Source organism: Sapajus apella, unplaced genomic scaffold (assembly GCF_009761245.1).
Source record: "Sapajus apella isolate SASKATOON/1434 unplaced genomic scaffold, GSC_monkey_1.0 scaffold70, whole genome shotgun sequence".
NCBI classification, from domain to species: domain Eukaryota; kingdom Metazoa; phylum Chordata; class Mammalia; order Primates; family Cebidae; genus Sapajus; species Sapajus apella.
This window is the reverse complement of record NW_022437010.1, coordinates 6032406-6046268: the sequence shown is the minus strand read 5'-3', so window position 1 is coordinate 6046268 and position 13863 is coordinate 6032406. Positions and strand designations below refer to the sequence as shown.

The following is a 13863-nucleotide window of genomic DNA, read 5'->3' as shown; positions in this document are numbered from 1 at the left end:
TTAGGTTATACAGTAGAATTTGAATTTCAAATAAATGTCAAAATCAGAAAATAGGCCTATAATCTTTCACAGCCAGTTATGAAGAGAATGGACCTTTCGTTTCTGAAGCATTTTGTCATATGAAGCACAGACCTTAATTTTCAAATGCCTTGTCACCAGAAACTATGAACAATTCTCATTAAAAGACTCTTGAGGAGTACTGGGATGGTGGCAGGACATGGCGGTGTGGAAGAGCAGGCCTGGATCAGCAGTGCTCACTGGCCGGGGCGTCCTGTCCAACTCACCCTGACTACCAGGGATGTGCAGTTGCCTAGAAGTCTCAGAAAATCAAACACTGCATGTTCTCACTCATAGGTGTGTGTTGAACAATGAGAACACTTGGCACAGGGAGGGGAGCATCACACACTGGGGTCAGTTGGGGGTTAGGGGAGGACAGCGGGGGCTGGGGAAGGTGCAGAGGGATAACATGGGGAGAAATGTCAGTTATAGATGAATTGGGGGTGGAGGCAGCAAACCACCTTGACATTTATGTACCTATGCAACAACCCTGCATGATCTGCACATGTACCCCAGAACCTAAAGTACAATTAAAAAAAAAAAAGCTTCCCAACCAGAAAATGAGCATTGATTTCTGAATTCTTAAACGCTAACTTGAAGTACGTGATGCCCACTCTGCTCTGCCCAGGTGTTTTCTTGCCACTGTGTCAGTGTTTCATGCTGGTGCTTTCTTTGTGTGAAGGAAGATGCAGGGGCTGGTCATGAGGGAGCACGAGGTGAGCAGGAAGGGAGAAAGGAAGGCCTGAGGCTTTGTCCTCAGTTACTTCCAGCCAGCACGGCCTCTGCAGAGAAGGAAAGCTCTGGGCCTTGGTTTCTTCTTCTAGTGAATGCACTCTGATCTAACTCATCTCTCAGTTTCCTCTAAGTGTAAATGGTACATTTCTTTTGAAATATAAATAATTGTTTGATTAGCCCTGAGAGTTTTCCATCCTTCTGTCTTCCCTTCTTCCTTCCTTCCTTCCCTCCCTCCCTTCATTAATTTGTATTTTTATTTTAATTGACACATAATTGTACATATGTATGGGGTACAGTGAGATGTCTTGGTACCTATACATTGTGTAATGATTAAATCAGGGTAGCTAGCATTTCTGTCATCTCATACATTCATCTGTTCTTTGTAGTGAAAACATTCAAAATCCTTTCTTCTAGATATTTTGAAATGATACCATGCAGTATTGTTAACTATAATCACCCTTCTGCCTAGCAGTACACCAGAACTTATTTTTCCTGTCTGTGGCCCTGTACCTGTTAACCAATCTCTCCCTACCACACTTCCCTCTTGCAGCCTCTGCTGTCCACATTCTACTCTTTACTTCTGTGAGATCACCTTCTTTGGCTCCTGCATGAGTGGTATCATGTGATTTTTGTCTTTCTGTGCCTGGCTCACTTCATTTATAATGTTTTATAGATTCATCCATGTTGCTGTAAATGACAATTTCATTCTTTTTTCTGGCTGAATAGTATTCCATTGTGTATTTATACTATGTTTTCCTTATTTACTTATCTGTTGGTAGATACTTGGGTCGATTCCGTATCTTGGCTATTGTGAGTCGTGCTGCAATAAATATGGGAGTGCAGATATATCTTTGATATACTGCTTTCATTTCTTTTGGGTGCATACTCTGTAGTGGGACTGCTGGATCATATAGTCCTATTTTTATTTTTTTGAGGAAGCTCCAGACTGTTTTCCATAGAGGCTGTACTAATTTGCATTCCCACCAACAGTGTATAAGCATTCTTCTTCCTCTGCATCCTTGCCAGCAAGGATTTTTTTTTTTTTTTTGTAGTAGCCATTCTAACCAGGGTGAGGTAATGTTTCATTGTGGTTTTGATTTGCATCTCCCTGATGATTTGTGATATTGAACAGTTTTTCATATAGCAGTTGGCCATTTGTATGTCTATTCGGATTTTTTACCTGTTTTTAAATTGTAATATTTATGGTTTTTTGCTATTGAGTTGTTTGAGCTTTTTAGATATTCTGAATATTAACTCCTTGTCAGATGTACAATTTGCAGATATTTTTTGTCATTCTGTAGGTATTCCAGAGAGCTGTCCTTTGTTAGGTATGATAGTGGCTGTGACAGAAGCAAAGCCCAAGGCAGAAAGGCAAAGGAGGCTTTTCATCTCCTTCTGTTTGCCTCTCCTATTTTTTTAAAAAAGTGATTTCTTATAACAGTGGTCACAGACGTAGATTGTAGTCTAAGTGATAAAATCTCCCCCTCACCCCAGATGTTACTATGTTAACATCTCCGTCTCATCTAGAGATTAGTTTTTTTCCCCAGGTCATCCTCTGGAGCACAGCCCAGGTCTGAGAATTCAAAGCCTCTCAGGATAAAAAGTGGCCATTTCAATCCTCTTACACTAAAACCAGACACCTTATTCCCTAGTTATTCCCTAGGTCTTTAACCAGCTTCATTGAAACTACTTAATATTCAGTTCTCATGAACTTAATTGTTTTGCTTCTCAGCTAGCTTACACCAGCATGAAAGTCTAGACTCAGAGAGGATGGAGGAGCTGTGAGTACTATTATAATAACATCAGTAGAGGATCTGCTGACCAACCAAAAACAAAGGGGCAAAAAAGAAAAACACTAAACAACGATGATCGCACAGAATGCAGCAGGTTTTTCTAAAGGATTGCCATGGTCATTGAAAAAAGCTTAAAATATGTTTATATTCTCTGTTTAATAGTACAGTAACATTTAAGTGGATTTCTGCTAGCGGTTCCCAAACCGTAGCTGGCATGAGAATCCCCCTGAGGTGTTGTTAGGGCACAGACTGCTGGGCCCTGCCCCAGAGTTCCTATTTTTTGGGTCTAGGGTAGGGCTTGAGAATCTAGCATCTTCTCTGGTGATACTGATGTCACTGGTCTTGGGACTGTACTTTGAGAACTACCGTTGTATGTAAAATTATTTGAAGTGTTATTTCAAATAATAAGTTGAAATTTCCTGGGAAAAATAACTTGTATGTAAAATGTAGTCTTTACTCCGTAATTATTTTTAAAGTATTTTCATTTTGTATTATATTTCTTTTTTTCTTTTTTTTTTTTTCCTTTTAGTTGCATTTATTTTAAGGCTGAATTTACTCCTGTGCCATAAGTTTTTGTTTCTTCAGTTTCTTCTGGGATATCTTCTTCTTCTGGGCAACCTCCTCTTCTGGTTTAGGAACAATCTGTTCCTTTTCAGTAAGGATCATGAGTTCTGTAGGTCCGGTGGCGCATCTTGGGTGCTTTGTTCACTTGGATATGCTCAATGACCAGAGAATCTACATCTAAACCCTTAAGTTCAGCATTACTCTCTGCATTTTTAAGCATGTGCAGCAAAAATTCAGCACTCTTTTTGGGCCACCGACCTTGTGTCCAGCCCCACTGCTTGGCCTGGGCACACCTGCCAACTCCACCATTGTAACGTCGGAATGGTACGCACTGTTTCTGTAAAGTGACATCTTTCAGATACTTCGTGGCTTTTCGTATATGGATACCCTTGATGGCCTGGGCAGTGTCACGTGTGTTCTTAAAGTGAACACGAAGATTGGAACCTCTTGATTTGCATGACTTTGTGGGGTTCTCCGGATCAAGTTAATAGTGAACCATTTTCACAGATTACCTCAGGCCGCTTAGGGAAAGAGGAAGAACGGTGCCTTCTGGGAAAACTCATGAGAACTTGACTTGTCGCGAGATTTGTGGCGGAAAAAACCAGCTTTGTATTATATTTCTTATGGCCCCCCCACCTCCTCTGGTATTACTTGAGAACTTATGGTCATGGGATTCTTTGCTTTTAAATAATTCTCTGTGTCATTTCCCCACTATGGGAGTCTGCTCTGAGTTTCCTCAATGTGGAGAGACTGTAAATATCTATGATTTTTCCATTTTCGAATTTTCTTCTATTTTCATATTTCCTCATTTTAAATTTTAGTTTGCTTCCTTTTTACTGTTTGAACCCCAAGGATAATTTTACTGTTTTTAGATTTTTAATGCTGTTTTCTTTGAGCAGTGGTCATAGTATTCAAACACACATGGACAGACATGCACACACACAGTATGACATGCAAAAGGTTAGAAGGTCGTATGGTAAAACAGAAATTTCTTTCCCTGTTGTTTCCTATACACATCATTCTCTTCCTTGGAAACACCTACAACTATCAATTTCTTGATATATACTCAATTCAGTATTATTCACAGATTCTGTATTTGTGAATTTGCCTGCTCTCTAAAAATCTGTTTATAACCTCAAAATCAGCACTTGATGTGCTTTCATGGACATTTGCAGAGATGTGTACAACAGGGGGAATAAATCTGAGTTGCCTGATTCACACGCTTCCAGCTGAGGTTGAGCATGAGCATGATGTTCTGGCATGTTCAGCTCTCACACCGTAAACACATATCCTTTTCATGGTCTATTTAGTGTCACGTTTCATGGCTTTCTGTGCTTTTTGTTGGTGATTTTACTGTTTAAAAATGACCAGACTGGGCCAGGCGCAGTGGCTCATGCCTGTAATCCCAGCACTTTGGGAGGCTGAAGCAGGTGGATCATAGGTCAGGAGTTCAAGACTCAGCCTGGCCAAGATGGTGAAACCCCGTCTCTACTAAAAATACAAAAATTATCCAGGTGTGGTGGCAGGCGCCTGTAATTCCAGCTACTTGGGAGACTGAGGCAGTGAATTTCTTGAACCCGGGAGGTGGAGGTTGCGGTGAGCCGAGATTGTGCCATTGCACTCCAGCCTGGGTAACAAGAGCGAAACTCCGTCTCAAAAAAAAAAAATGACCAGACTGGGCCAGGTGCTATGGCTCACACCTGTAATCGCAGCAATTTGGGAGGCCAAGGTGGGTGGATTACCTGAGGCCAGGAGTTCGAGACCAGCCTGGACAACATGGTGAAACCTCATCTCTACTAAGAAAACAAAAAATTGGCCAAGTGTGGTGGTGCACACCTGTAATCCCAGATATTCGGGAAGCTGAGGCACAAGAATCACTTGAACCTGGGAGGCAGAGATTGTAGTGAGCTGAGATCACGCCATTGCTCTCCAGCCTGGGTGATAGAGCGTGACTCTGTCAAATGATATACAGATAGATTAGGTAGATTAGACAGATATACCTGAGCAAAGTGCTGTCTAGTGTCTGTAAGTGCAAGAAGGCTGTGATGTACCTTACAGAGAAAACATGTATGTAAGAGCTTCATTTCGGTATGCATTACAGTGCTATTGGCTGTGACTACAGTGTTAATGAGTCAATAATATGTATTAAATATTTTTAAACAGAAACACAGTAAGACAAGGTTATGTATTGATTAGTTGACAAAAATGTGGCCAAAGGCACACAGGAAACCAACTGTATATTTCCCCTTGGAGCAGTGCTTCACTATTTCCTAATTCAGTGGTCATAGCAACTTGATAGACTGTACTATTGCAGATGAGAAGAATGGACTGCATATGTATTATTTCTTATATACTTCGAAATTTCAACTAAATTATTTCATATGTTGCTAATCCTTACAACAGACCTACACAGATTATAGAGAAGTGGAGGGCTTTTTTTCTTTTTTTTAACCAGGAGAATTTTAGCAGAGAGCACAGTATGATGGGCTGTTTGGGGTTAATGGAACTCTGATATGTAGGCCTGAATTACACTCTTCTAGCAATTTTGACACTATGTTCATGATATGACTTACCATGCGTAGAACAACCTTCTCTGAATTATAAGAGAAAAACTTGTTTGATTGCCATCTTTTCAAAGGACTTGCTAAATGAACTTCTTTCAGTGCTGTGCTTAGTTTTTCAAGTACTTCATCACTAGATCCACTATGGGAAGAAGATGGAGCTTTGGAAATGTCATTGTGAGTTAATAAATAGTATCTTTTCTTAGCTAAACAGTGATTTGGAAATTTATAACATAAATTTTCATAATGGGTTTATTCCTTTTGATTTGGAAAAACATTCCTTTTAAGGACAAACATATTGTCCAAAACATTGTCTGAAGCAACTTGAGGACATATTGTCCCTGTCCTCAAGTTGCTTAAGATCTGACAGATGGAATAGCGTCCTCACTGGTAAGTTTAGTGAGTGTTTCATGTGCCATGAGTGAGGTTTGTACAGAAGACAGTTGGGAAGAGAGGAGAGATGGCTCAGTTTTCCCCGAGGAGAGCATATACAGAAAGTTATGGTTTGTATAGAGATAAAATGTCTCTGGAATTATAAATTATGTCAATGGGAAGATGTATTTTGATTTAAAAAGAAATTCTATAAAAAACTTACTAGGACTACCTCTATTGAAAAATGCAAGGTAGATTAATATCCATTAGGAGAGGGGAGGCGAGGGCAATAGCAGGGATGGAATAGAACCAGGTAGGAGTCAGGTGAACTTGGTTTAAATCCTGGTGCGCTGCCACTTAAGTACTTTGGGTCAGCTGGCAGGATTTTCACAGATTAATGGATGTCTTTCATAGCGGTGTTGTAAGGATTAAAGAACTAAGAAAGGAAAGACTTCATAGAGAAGATGCTGCTGCTTTACCATTTGTAGTAGAGAAATATTTTGGGCTGTTAGACTCGAACTTGCTAACTGTGAGTGTAAAGACTGACCAAACCTTTGTGTAAGTGCTGCGCTATTGTCAAGAGCCAGGAGTTTACATGTGGTGACTTCATTTAGAAAATCTTATAAATAATCAGTTTATTTAGAATATTTAGGAGAAAAGAATTTTTTAATCTGGAGGCTATTTCTTCTGTAGCACAGTAATGTTTTTAACTGCTTAAAATGGTTTTTAATATGCGGTTTAGAGAGTTGATTTAAAAAAAATTTAATTTTACTTGCCGTAACTATTCTGCTTGCTAAATTGTTTGTGGGTGAAAAATTCATTCTTTTTCATTAGCTGAATATTTTTAATTTTAAAACTGTTATACAAATGTATATAGTAAGATTATTATAAAATTCTTTTAAATGCTGAATATCGTGGATAAGTAATTGTGCCAACATTCCCCAAATATGGAATATGTAGCACTATAGTTCAGTGAATACCATTTGTTAAAAACAAAAATAAATGATTTTGTTGTGACGTTAAAAAGCATGAAGGGTGATTTTGATATTGTGTGTGTGTGTGTGTGTGTGTGTGTGTGTGTGTGAGAGAGAGAGAGAGAGAGAGAGAGAGAGAGAGAGAGAGAGAATATATTGTGCTTTTTCCATTTATTGAGAGGAATTTTTTTCCCTGATACGTTTCGGAAAGCATTCGTACTAATGAATATTGTTAACATGAACTTAGTTTTAACTGATGATATTTTTTAAAAGTAAAAAAATAAAATAGCAAAAGAATGATTGGGAATCACCACAATTCCAAATATGGTGATATCTTTAGATACTTATCCTCAAATTAATTTTGTAGCATCTTTGGTCTCTAGTCATTCTTTTATGTATTCATTTAATTACACATTTTAACCTTTTGACTTATGAAAGCAAAGTGAATTTCTTTTGGAACTAAGTACTATGATTTGGGTCTAAATAAGAAACTTTTAAAAGTTGTATTTTTCCATTTGTTGTTGTGCTTGTCACAAGATGTGTTTCTCATGAGTATAGAAGTTTCCAGTGTGACAGAACACCTTCAAATCTCTCATTCTTGAACATATGGCATTATTAACAGAGAATAGGATTGATAGTCATTTCTCAACTGAATTATAGTGATGAAAAGCTTTTTTTTTTTTTTTTTAACCTCAGCCTCCCGAGTAGCTGAGATTACAGGTGCACACCACTGTGCCCGGCTAATTTTTGTATTTTTAGTACATGCAGGATTTTGCCATGTTGGTCAGGCTAGCCTTGAACTCCTGACCTTCGGTGATCTGCCCACCCTGGCCTCCCAAAGCGCTGGGTTTACAGGCATGAGCCACCCCACTCAGCCAAGATATCTCTTCTTAATGAGGAAGGTGGCATTGTATATTGAGATAATAATTATTTTAGAATTGCTTCCCTCACTACTCTTTTCCCCATTAGACTTAATTTTTTTTAAAAAACATTGTCTGCATAAAAGGTAACTATTGCAAAAGGAGATCAAGGTGTCAAAGGATTTCTTGGGCTCTGATCCATATGCTCTGGCACTGTCTCTCGTAAGGCTTGCCCTCTTTGTGCATCTGCCAAGTCCTTGCATAATTGTCTTGACAAATGGCATACTCATTAATATTGTATTGAGCCTTTGCCAACCCATGGAAGCCATGTGCCCCGGGCAGTGAAGCCCAGTGCCAAGTTCTTACTGATAATTAGAAACCATGCCTTAAATATATTGTTGAGACCAATGATAGATAAGTAAATAGTCATTGGACCTAAAAATGCTTACATTTATCCATGCAAGCCAAGAGCATTTGTGAATGGTAAGGGGCTGCTGGAGTTCTGAGCTGTGGACACTCTCATGTGCGGGAGCGGCAGCTTCCTGCCTTGAGGGCTCCCCTTTTGTCACCTACTTGCTCCAGAATCAATCAGAAAAACATACCCTGATAAGCCATCACAGAAAAGAGGTTATTCACTTCCTCAAGGCTGTTAACGTGGCCAATCTAGAAGCAAGGTCATTGTATGAGGGCCTGCAATGATTTCTAGAAATTAGGCACACCAGATTCTCTGAAAATTAATAATTGAGTCTAAATGGATGAAATTCAAGAAAAGAATGTGAGGTGCTCTTGGTACAACTATATATTAAAATTTTCTTTCAGGCCTTTCCTGTTACTTAAAATTAATGATTTCAAAGTGCACTGTCCATTTGGCCCTGTATTGGTTGAATGGTACGATGCAATTTGCTTTTCTTGAGCTCACTAGGAACAATTGTAGCACTGTGGTATAAGAGCCATTCATTCATTTTTTTCATTAATTCATTCATGGAAGAAGTACTTTCTTTAGGCACTTACTTCATGTGCCTGACCATCTTATAGAAACAATAAAATGAATGGCTCCTGCCCTCAAAGGGTTGTGTTCTAGTGGGAAATGTACACCTGTCTCCAGGTAATTACTGCCTGGGTCATTTGGCATGAAAAATATGAGTATTTCCATTTTAAAGATCTTATTTATATTTATTTCAACAGAACCAGTGGGAGATAGGTTTTCCTGGTGCCCGTTTAGTTCCAGAATGTGTAGACCCAGCATTTTCTGTTCTTCTGCACATCCAAGCTGGCCTCCTGGTGATCTTATTCTTTGAGTATTAAACAAAGTCCCTCTAAGAATAACCACTAAGTATTCTCCCAGGTAGAGATCTAGATAATGTGTGACCCTGACCCTGATAATTGATTTCATTTGCATGTGAACTTTGAAAAATTTTAACCTTCCACTCAGAAAGAAGGTCTGGATAGGGTAACCAGGGTAGGGAGCTGAGCTTGTACAGTTTAAAATTTATCATGTTATGTTAGTAGCAGGAGGATGTTCTGAATTTAGACAAATTGATGCCAGTATTCAAGACATTTTTAGCAAAACAGACAAGATCAGGCTATGGAATGCTTATATTACCTGAACCAAAGGAGACTCAGAAACCAAGAGCACAGTTGAAACTTGGTCGAATAGGGCAATGGTTTTAAATTTTAATTTAAAATATAATGAATATTTAGAATATTTGGAAATATAAATATATAAAATAGAAAATAAGTACTGGGGTAATCGCTATGAAATCTTTTGGCTAGTTCTTCTCATGGTTTCTAAATACCATATGCATGTGTTTATAGGTAGATGTATATTTACAGAATTAAGATGATATTGTACATACAATTTTATCTCCTATTTATCACTTTATATAGTCATATCATTAAAAGTCTTTGCAACGACTATTTAACGACTGCGTAATATTTTATTGTATGGTTCTCCTATAATTTGCTTAATCATTCCGTTGTTGTGGGACATTTATGTGGTTTATTTATTTTTTGTATTATAAATAATACTGTAATGAAACTTCTTTGTGTTTAACTTCTGTCTTCATTTACATTATTTCCTTGCGATATATTCCTAGAAGGTAATTACCCTGTTCAAAGTTATGAACAGTTTTAAGTCTCTTGATAGTGCTGAATTTCTTTCTAGAAAGGTTGCACTGATCACACTCTCCCGAGTAATACAGGAAACTGCCTGCTTATAGCTGTTCTCTTTTTGTTCATACTAGTCAGCAGAAACAAAAGCATTCTACTGACTTGCCTTTGTATCAGTAAAAGTTATTGGAAGCTGGCCATTTTCCCACCGTTATTTAGTAGAGTAAAATGTGTAATTGTGTTGAATGAACCCAAGCTTCATTTTTTTCTTGATAGAAATTCTGTGAGTATTTCATCTGGTGGTTATACGTTGTGCTTGAACACTTTTGTATAGTGGTGACCACGTATGGGTTATGCTTGCTCACCATTGGCTATTTTCCTTAAGCTAATTATGCTGTAGAGAAATAATCAGTCCAGTAGAGTTTGTGTACTACTTAGTGTTTTCTTTACACACAAGAATGACAGGGGTTGAAAGGACTGTTGAAACCATTGTAAAACTCATTCATTCTAACAAGAAACATTTATTCAGTGTTTGATTAGTTGTTGTCACTGTGCCGCTTTATAGTAATAAAGAAAGCTTACAGCATTCTGAATGTGTCCAAAATGAAAAACAAGCAAAATAATCCAAATGTGATCCATGTAACAGATGCTTCAGATACCTTTTGAAATGTTACTTCTTAGAGCAGTCTTGTGGAGAAGTGGACTTGACCACCATGCCCGCTGTTTGGACATTCCAGGCAGCTGTATCCCAACAGTAATGATAGAAATAGTAACAGTAATGATACTAGCTGCCATTTATTGAGTGCCTATTACGTTCCTTCAAGATACTGTTGTGCTTTTTACCTTCCTATTACCAATGCAAGGTATATGTTATTTTCATGTTGAGAAATAGAGGGAACGTAAGATTCAGAGAGAGGGAGCAAGAGAGAGACAGCCAGAGTTCTCCAAGTTCTTCTGAGTATATATCCGTAGGAAATCAAATCTCCATGTCAAAGAGACATCTGTACTCTCTTGTACACTGCGGGATTATTCACGATGGCTAAGATGTGGGATCAACCTAAATGTCCATCAATAGATGAGTGCATAAAGGAAATGTGATGTGTGTATACAATAGAATATTATTCAGCCTTTAGATAGAAGGAAATCCTGTGATTTGCGACAACAAGGATGAACTTGTTAATCATTTATGTTATCAGTAAAGCCTCCAATTAACAACAGGCTATTAGTTAAGTTCTGGGGAAGTCTTGGACCTTTGATTGAGAAGTATACTCTTTTTTTTTTTTTTTTTTTTTTTAAATGAGGCAGGGTCTCACTCTGTCACCCAGGCTGGAGTGCAGTGGTGTGATCATGGCTCATTGCAGCCTTGAACTCCTGGACTCATGCAATCCTCCTGCCTTAGCTCCCCAGTAACTGGGACTATAGGTGTGTGCCACCATACCCAGCTAATATATTAAAGGATGTATGTGTGTGTGTGTGTGTAGGCAGGGTCTTACCATGTTGCCCAGGCTGCTCTTGAACTTCTGGGTCTAAGTGATGCTACCGCCTGGGCTTTCCAAAGTGTTAGGATCATAGGCATGAGCCACTACACCCTACCAAAAAATGCACTTGACTGGGGGTTAGGAGGCACTGATTTCCCTCCCTCAGTCAGTTGAAAATTCACATATACCTTTTGATTTACCCAGAACTTAACTACTAATAGCCCGTTGTTAATTGGTGGCTTTACTGATAAAAAAAATGATTAACACATTTTTTTTTTTTTTTTTTTTGAGACAAAGTCTCACTCTGTTGCCCATGCTGGAGTGCAGTGGTGTGATCTCGGCTCACTGCAACCTCCACTTCCCGGGTTCAAGCGATTCTCCTACCTCGGCCTCCCTAGTAGCTGGGACTACAGGCACTTGCCACCATGCCTGGCTAATTTTTTTGTATTTTTTTTAGTAGAGACGGGGTTTCACTATGTTGGCCAGGCTTGTCTTGAACTCCTGACCTTGTGATCCACCTGCTTCGGCCTCCCAAAGTTCTGGGATTACAGACGTGAGCCACCACACCCAGCCTGATTATATGTTATAGGCATTATATACTGTATTCTTACAATAAACTAGAGAACAGAAAATATTATTAAAATCATGAGGAAAGAAAATATGTTTACTATTTATTAAGTGGAAGTAGATCATCCTAAAGATCTTCATTCTTATCATCTTCATGTTGAGTAGGCTGAGGAGGAAGAGGAGGGGTTGGTCTTGCCTTCTCAGGGGTGGCAGAGGTAGGCGAGGTAGAGGAGGTGGAAGGGGAGGCAGGAGAGGCAGGCACCCTCAGTGTAACTGTTATTGGAAAGAATCTGCATATATGTGGATTCACACAGTTCAATCCATGTTGTCGAGGGTCAGCTATAGAATTGCTCAGAATTCTGAACTTTGTCTCATGGTTAGCTAGGCATATGAATTTATGCTAGTTACGTGATCTTTATGAGCTTGCTGTACCTTGTTGGTAAAATGGTTAAGAACACTGCCTACATCACAGAACTGTTGAAGGGATAAAGTGGAAGAACAGTGTATTTGTAGAAGAATGAATGTCGATGATGTTATCCTCCTGGGTGTCTTATGTATTTCCAGATGATATATTTTTTACAGAGAAATTTGATAGAGGTAGAAGGAAAGGAAGTCACTTCTCAAATAGAAGTGGGAAAGCTCCCCTAGTCATCCATCTCTCTCTGTTAGCGATGATAACCTACTTTTCTGGGTGAGGCGAATGACAGTGGAGAATGTAAGCGGGGCTGAGCAGATAGATAGAAGGCCTGAAAACGAGGACAAGAACATCAGACTTTCATTGGGAAGCTGGGGATGCATCAGGAGAGCAAGGAAGGGACACGAGGCTGGGGTGCATACCTGGGAATGGAACCTAAGTATGGGTTTGGTTTGGATGTGAAACTGGAACGGAAAAGCATTGATAGAAGCCCACAAATAACTGCATCAAAAGCACCTTTCCCAGAACAATTCTGAACTTTGTCTAACTGCATATGCCTTTGGAGGGAAGAAAGGCTTTCTTGTGTTTTGGCAAGGGTGGCTGAGTTAGGTAGCTAATAGCCTAACAGTTTGACTTTGTGGTAAGATGTGTAAGGCTGCATTTGCATATTTAAAATTCATATCCACTGCAGTGACAAGTCACTGAACACTGTGGATGGGAAGACATTTCAGTGGAAGCTCAGCCAAAAGCCCTTTTGAAACAACTCTGACAAAATCACGCCAAAAATGAATAAAACCAGAGTTCCTGGGTGTCTTTGAAAATGTCTCACAGGATGACAATCTCAGACAAAGGTGCTGTGCACACCTTCTAATAAGCCATCACACACAAGCACAGCATTTCAACTTGCAGCTAGATATCCTCAGTTCCAATTTTGAGTCAGGTGGAGTGTGTTGCCCAGGGACAGACTGTGCTTTGATAGTGACTCGGAACAATATAATTCTCTCCTGATGCAGCTTCATATCACGAAGTTGTATATTTTCTCGGTACGATTGCATGGCCCTTGAAGTAACACAGCCACATAGTGATATGCTTTAAAGTAGCCCAATAGATAAGAAGTCCACATTTTAGAAGACTGATTTTTATAATGTAAGTTTATGTACGTAAATTATTTATGAACATTGGGATGTGACATCTCAAGACTCTCACTGGGATCCCTGAGTGGGTTTAAAACTGGCTTCTGTGGGAGTGGGGAGAAAACACTATGTGAGTGACCACAGCCCTTTGTGTTGTCTTATTGAACTCTTGCCCTGATGAAATGTTAGCATTTCATCAGTTATACTTAGGTCCTTCTCACTCATCTGTGACTTGAACTGCCTAT

General features: G+C 39.1%; 1 protein-coding gene and 1 pseudogene across 5 annotated transcripts in view; one reads left to right on the top strand and one right to left on the bottom strand.

The window, feature by feature from the left end:
* FARS2 (phenylalanyl-tRNA synthetase 2, mitochondrial) overlaps positions 1–13863 on the top strand; it is a 523925-nt gene that overhangs the window by 93640 nt on the left and 416422 nt on the right. The gene's annotated exons all lie outside the window — the stretch shown is intronic.
* LOC116531372 lies at positions 3114–3663 on the bottom strand (annotated as a pseudogene). Its single transcript, XR_004260390.1, has one exon. The product of XR_004260390.1 is annotated as a 60S ribosomal protein L17 pseudogene (transcript).